The sequence below is a fragment of the Psammomys obesus genome, unplaced genomic scaffold (genome assembly GCF_907164565.1).
Source record: "Psammomys obesus unplaced genomic scaffold, mPsaObe1.curated_primary_1811, whole genome shotgun sequence".
In the NCBI taxonomy this organism is placed as follows: domain Eukaryota; kingdom Metazoa; phylum Chordata; class Mammalia; order Rodentia; family Muridae; genus Psammomys; species Psammomys obesus.
In genome coordinates, this window is record NW_026596046.1 from 19,686,239 (window position 1) to 19,693,059 (window position 6,821).

Sequence of the window (6,821 nt, forward strand, 5' to 3'; positions counted from 1 at the left end):
CATTCCACCTTATACACTTTTGTTCTGTCCTGTATGAGTTCTTGTTCTCTTTGCAGAGGATGTTGTTCTTTTCGTATACTTCTTCAATCTACTGACTCTTTACCCCCTTCAAAGGCCCCATAAAGTTGGGCGTCTGACCTGCTTTCCTGAGAGCTCCCCTTAAGTTACGTGTTCATTGCATTTACTGGTTTATCACTTTGTCTTCTTCTAAACAAATTGATTTTTTTCAATCGGGGCAAAACGTATAAAATTGACTAGTTTAATCAGCTAAGCAACACTGAGTATCTTAATAGTATTATATAACACACAATATTGTCCATCTTGAAGATCTTTTCATTAATCCCAAATCAAAGTAAGTTTTTTCAATACTTAGAAAGTAGGAACGTATTAACCTGGTTTTTATTATTAGTTCTGCATGTAGCAAGTGGTTTTAAAGACCATTTTCTGTTGGCTGGGCATGGTGGCTCACACCTTTAATCCCAGTACTCAAGAGGCAGAGGCAAGAGGATCTCTCTGAATTCAAGGCCAGACTGGCCTACATAGTGAGGTCCTATCTCAAAGCAAACAAAACTAAAAACAAACAACAAAAGGCTCTAAGAGCGTGGTACAGGCACCTTGGCAAAGGTTCCTGGGACTGCTCAGACCATGGGGCTACAGCTCTGTAGAGAAGCAGAAAAGGAGCTACAAGGTCCTAAGAGGCCAAGAGAATGGAGTTCTCCCTTCACTCTCTCTCTTTCTCTCTTTCTCCCTCCCTCCTTTATTTCCTCTTCCTTTCTTTCCCTCCCTCTCTTTATCCTCTTATTTTTTTTGCACATATTACAAGATGTGACCACCATATAACACGGCTTTATTTCTAACAATATGTCTTCGAATTAACTCCCTGAGGTAGTGCCCCATGACCTCATTGCCTTCCACCAGGCTCTTTCCTTTACAGGTGCCACATCTCAACATTGCCATACTCCCCAAGCATCTGGAATGTGACCTTTGAGACAAGAAGTCAGACTCCATCTAAACCACAGCAGGGTCCCATAAATAATCTTGGCTAAAGCTGAGCTCATGGGACACACCTGGAGGCTTGTATACTTACTTAGAGGGCTGAAGCAGAAAGATTGCTGATACCACAGGTTCAAGAGCAACCTGGGAAACACAGCAGAAGTCCATCTCAAAATAAATAAACAAACTCCTGGCTGGTCAGAGTAGAGGAGAAGTTTAATATAAAAGATCCCAAAGAGCACTAATAATCAGTTTTTCAAACTACGTCTCCTAAACTTTCTTACTAAAACAACGAGGTAAAAGCTCTACCGAGGAGGAAGAAAAGATATATGGATTTATTCTAGCTGGTTCTAAATCAGACTAAGCCTTTGACCTTGGCCACGGGGTCTAAGAGCCTCCCGAGCCCTAACAGGATGAAGATGAGTCCTTTATCACATTTTCTGCTTTGCCCCCAGACTTCTGTGGCATCCCAGCCCAGGTTACAAAGCGATTTTGGAGGAGGCGCCGGCTGAGCCGCTTACTGCTGAATAAGACTCCCGAACAACTAGAGCGGTGTTTCCCCAACTTGCCTGACTCATTTAGGCATTTATTAAACTCAGCGCTGCCTGCATAGAGTATGAGAGAGCGCGTGTTTCACAATGGCCTGGAGTGATTCTTCAGAAAAGCAGGTTTGGGAAAGAATGAGGGGAAGTGTTGCGTTGGCAAGAGAGGCTGAGTAAGCTTCCTGGGGCTGCGAGGCGAAGGCTCCTTAGCCAGACTCGCTACAGGTTCCTGGAGCCGCTCAGACTACTATGCTGCAGCTATGGACCCTTGCGGCGTCCTTGGGGCCTCAGCTGTCTACACGCCTCTGGTGCTCCTTCCACATCTCCTATGTACACCTGGATACCGTTGCCTCTCACTTCCACCTCTACTGCTAAGGCCTTGGATGATCCCATGCTCTGGCAGCCCTTCCCAGCCTGGATTCCCTGCAGTGGAGGAAGAGCAATGAGACATAGTCCTGATTTAGAACAAAAGAGCCCTGCCTTCTTTGGCCAGGTATTAATTAGAGAGTGGCTACAGGCAGCTGGTGACATCATATTCCACCTTGGGATCCAGCTGGCCAGTTTCATGGAAACTAGTTGGGAAGCTTATCTCCTGAATTGGATGTACTGTTTACAGAAGGAGACACTGGGTACCCACAATAATTGCTGAAGCTCAAATTCTACCTCGCACCCTGGTGAGACAAGTCAGCGGTGTGGAGCTGGGAGGCTCATCTGGTCAGATTGTTCCGTGTTCCCTACCCCTACACTCAGCACAGCCAAACGACAACAGCTGACCCCCCGAGACCAGCCCTGTGGACGACGGTTAGAAGGACAATCAGCCCGATGGATGGGTTTGCATCGAGAGCTTGTTTCCTCCTTTAGACAGGAAAGACTTTGTCTTAAGACAAACTTGTGGAACAGGCAGAGAGTCTTCATGGGTATCAGTGACTTCTCTGTCCCTTACGTGTGGGAAACACTGGGCTAAAAGTGTCACGTGGGCTCTTCACTGCTTATTTTTCAGCAGACCTTTAACACACCAATGTCTTTTCAGAAACCCCTCAAGATGAATACGATGTGTGACGCTTCCTAAATTAAGTGAATTTATTAGCAACAAAGGCTTAAGTAGTTTCCCAGAGAAGGCGCTTCAGGGACTGCTGAAATAGAGGACACTGGCTCCAAAGAAATAAGCAGTTGCCACAAGACTGGTCCTTTGTTCTCTTACAGGAACTGTTCTACATGACCATGCACTTTGGGGGTTAAGTGTAGGCTAAGGGGAATGGCTGAGTTGTGCAGAGTGGCTGGATTTTTATCTGGGATCTCGTGCTTACTAACTCCAGACATTTTTAACTATCTGTCCTGTGCCTCAAGATCCCACGTATAAAAGGCTGTGGGGGAGATTAGATGAAGGCTCACACTGAGTTACTGTGAAGTCACAGCAGCGCTGTCTCCTGATGGGAAACGAGCCCATCCGGGTTCCAGCCGTGATATCCAGGCAGGTAAGCCAGTGGGTGCTGTGGTGGGCACAGTGAACTTGACTTTGGGAGAACAGTAAACAGAAGAGTAAGAATAAACTGAAGAGGGTCATTATACTCAGACTCTCTGGGGACACAGCATCTGGTGCAGGCCAGGACAACAGGCCCCCAATGCTGGAGAAAGTTCATTAAAGCATAATGAAGAAGAAGAAGAAGAAGAAGAAGAAGAAGAAGAAGAAGAAGAAGAAGAAGAAGAAGAAGAAGAAGAAGAAGAAGAAAGAATCAAGTCAACCTTACAACAAGTTATACAGAAATGCATGCTTATAGGGCTCAGCAGAAGAGCATCTGGCTAGCGTGGCCCAGGCTATGGGCTTCATAGCCAAGGCTGGGGGCAAAGAAGAAATAGATGTTTATGTGAGTCATTCACTACACACAGGAGGAGGGGAGAGAAGAGGCCCACAGTTTCTTTCAGACATTATTGTTTGTACCTGCAGTGTCTAAGGGAAGCCCATTGCTCCTCAACTGTCTTAGGAAGTTGACAACCAATGCTTCGACTCCGGACAATGTGCAAAGTGAACGTCACTGCAGTCTCCGGGTTCTTCCTGCAGAGCCCCAGGAAACAGAACTTCCCTTTAGAATCTCAGTGGTCTCCCTGACACTTCACGACTGGCATCCACTATCACTCAGCAATAGGGGCCACTGCAGGCCAAGGAGCTGCTCAGGAACACTTTGGAAATGGTTTGAGTAGGAACAAAAGTTATGGCACCTGCCCCGCACCGCAGCCATCTTCAGATTAGAGATCGACTTACTCAAGCTCCCACAATGGCCAAAGATGAACTTAGGGGTCTGCTCTGGGGAAAGTGGTTTGGTTTCTTTTTTGTGGGTGCAGTAAAGTTTATTGATGGTATTCAAGAAAGTAGGGCTCCCTGGGCCCCTCCTGCTACTCTGGAGGTATGGGATGGAAACTGTGAGGAAGATGCTCAGTGTCAGGCGCTGAGTTGTCAGCAGCTGAGGGCTTCTCTCTTGCTCTCGTGTCCTTGCTGGGGTGGGTGGTCCAGGGCTTCTTACTCCTTGGAGGCCATGTAAGCTATGAGGTCCACCACCCTGCTGCTATAGCCGTATTCATTGTCATACCAGGACATGAGCTTTACATTGAGGAGCTTTGTCATTGAGGGCAATGCCAGCTCCAGCCAAAGAGTGGGAGTCACTGTTGAAGTCACAGGAGACAATGTGGTCCTCAGTGTAGCCCAGGATGCCCTTTAGTGGGCCCTCAGATGACCTTCTTGATGTCATCATACTTGGAAGCTTTCTCTAGGCTGCATGTCAGATCCACGATGGACACACTGGGGGTAGGAACATGGAAGGCCATGCCAGTGAGCTTCCCGTTCAGCTCTGGGATGACCTTGCCCACAGCCTTGGCCACACCAGCGGATGCAGGGATGATGTTCTGGGCAGCCCCACGGCCATCACGCCACAGCTTTCCAGAGGGGTCACCCGCAGTCTTCTGGGTAGCAGTGATGGCGTGGACTGTGGTCATGAGTCCTTCCATGATGCTGAAGTTGACATGGGTGACCTTGCCAGTGGGGCTAAGCAGTTGGTGGTGCAGGAAGCATTGCTGGCAATCTTGAGTGAGCTGTCATACTTCTCATGGTTCACGCCCATCACAAGCATGGGGGCATCGGAGGAAGGGGCGGAGATGATAACCCTTTTGGCCCCACCCTTCAAATGGGCCCCCACTTTCTCCATGGTGGTGAAGACACCAGTAGACTCCACATCATACTCGGCACCGGCATCACCCCATTTGATGTTAGCAGGATCTCGCTCCTGGAAGATGGCGATGGGCTTGCCATTGATGACAAGCTTCCGGTTCTCAGCGTTGACTGTTTTGTGCCATTGAACTCGCCATGGGTAGAGTCGCACTGGAACATATAGACCATGCAGCTGAGGTCAATGAAGGGGTCATTGATGGCCACAATCTCCACTTTGCCAGATAAGCAGGCAGCCCTGGTAAATAGGTGCCCAATACGGGCAAATCTGTTCACTCTGAGCTTCACCATCGTGTCTAAGGGACAAGGCAGGCACTGTGTGAGAAGATGCAGCTGCCTCTGGAACAGGGAGGAGCAGAGAGCCATGGTTTGGTTGCTTTACAAATCACAAAGCTGTAAGTCTAAAAAGAATGTCTGTGAAGTGGTCTGGAAAATGTCCATGCCAAGCTGCAATGATTTTAAGGAGTGACTCAACTTTTAGGAGGGACAATGTATTGATATGGGCAGAGAGACCCCGTTTTCAGATGTGAGTACTGAGTATCTACAGTTTGTTTCAAGGCCATCTGACAGGTGAGAGAAGTGGACTGGGGTAGAAATGAAGCTCGAGGAGATATGAATGGCTAATCGTTGACGCTTCGGGTAAGCACGGCGCCAATTATTGTTCTAGCTCTACAGACAATAAATGGAGTTTTCTATTAAAAAATCAAAAACGAACTCATGCCGAGTGGACAGGTCATCTGATATAAATCTGTAATATAATGTGCATTTTAGTCTTTCATCCGCTCATTCATATCATGGTCACATGCATAACAATTGTAAAATTCACATAACATAAATTTTAAAAATATTTCTTTGTACATTCATTTTGTGTGGGGTGAGGGCAGGTATGTGCTGTGATGTGTCTGTGGAGGTCAGAGGACGCCTCGAGGAAGTTGGTTCTGGGGGTCAGTTCAGGTCATCAGGGTTGGCACTAAGGGCTTGCACCTCCCACGCTGTCTTGCCAGCCCAGATTCCGAATTTTAAAGCATGCAGTCTAGCAGCTGGGACTTCACACACTGTTCTGTAGTTGCTTAACTTCTCATTTAAATCTTGGAGATGGTTCTATAATAACAAAAGCACTCTTTAAAAAAAAAAAAAGATGTATTTTATCGATGTGTGTGTCTGAATTATATGGCACTTGAGTACAGGTGCTCTCAGAGAAAAGGGTGTTTGGATCCCCAGGATCTGGGTTGGAGACCATTATGGGTCACCCAACATGGGTGCTGGGAACAAAACTCTGCAAGGGGAGCAAGCAGCTGCATCCACGGAGCCATCTCTCTGAGCCTTTGCACAGCTACACGGTGCCTTATTTCACCCAGCGCTCTGCAGTGAGTTCAGTACTCGGGGCCTACAGAAATGAATACGGCAGGGTCCCTTTCTGCTACCTTTGCCAGGGAGAGGCTGGAAATGACTTTCCAGAGGGGGATAACAAGTGAGAAGATTAGCTTCAAAGTTAGTCATAATCTCTGATACCTCCGTAGCCACACCATGTGGAAGGGAAGGCAGTGTCCAAAATGGGGGGCTTGAGGCGGCCGTGACTGTTGCCCAGTGTGTGCTGAGCACAGGTAAGACCCAGGCTTCTTTCTCCAGCACTCAGGCTAAGGAACAGCAACCAGCTAAGGATCGCTGACAAGGGAAACTACAAACTGCTGTTTCGCTTCCCCTCTACCTTGGGACTGACGGCATCGCTTGTTTCTCCTGTTGCTTTTTACCAGATCATAGAACACCTTCTTACTGCAGAAACCGAGAAAGTGCGCAGAGAAGCGGGGGGGGGGGGGGGGGGGGGGGGGGGGGGGCGGGGGGAATATCCATAAATGGTTGTGAGCATTTTCAAGGGCTGCTTAAAACCTCCTGCATGGACACGGTGCGGCTTACCCATCCTGCATCCCGCCCTACACCACAGAGGTCAGAGGCTGGAGCTACAGTAAATGCTTATTTTAAGAAGACAAAGAAACATCTTAGTGCACAGGGCGAAGAAGGCAGGGAAGGCATGGCACCCGACAGGCATATTTGAAAACTGTCTGCATGAG

The 6,821-nt window shown here is 48.0% G+C and overlaps 1 pseudogene; it reads right to left on the reverse strand.

Annotated features, from left to right (window-relative positions):
• Positions 1-4,050: 4,050 nt before the first annotated feature.
• LOC129688283 (glyceraldehyde-3-phosphate dehydrogenase-like) lies at positions 4,051-5,049 on the reverse strand (annotated as a pseudogene).
• Between the last annotated feature and the right edge of the window lie 1,772 nt (positions 5,050-6,821).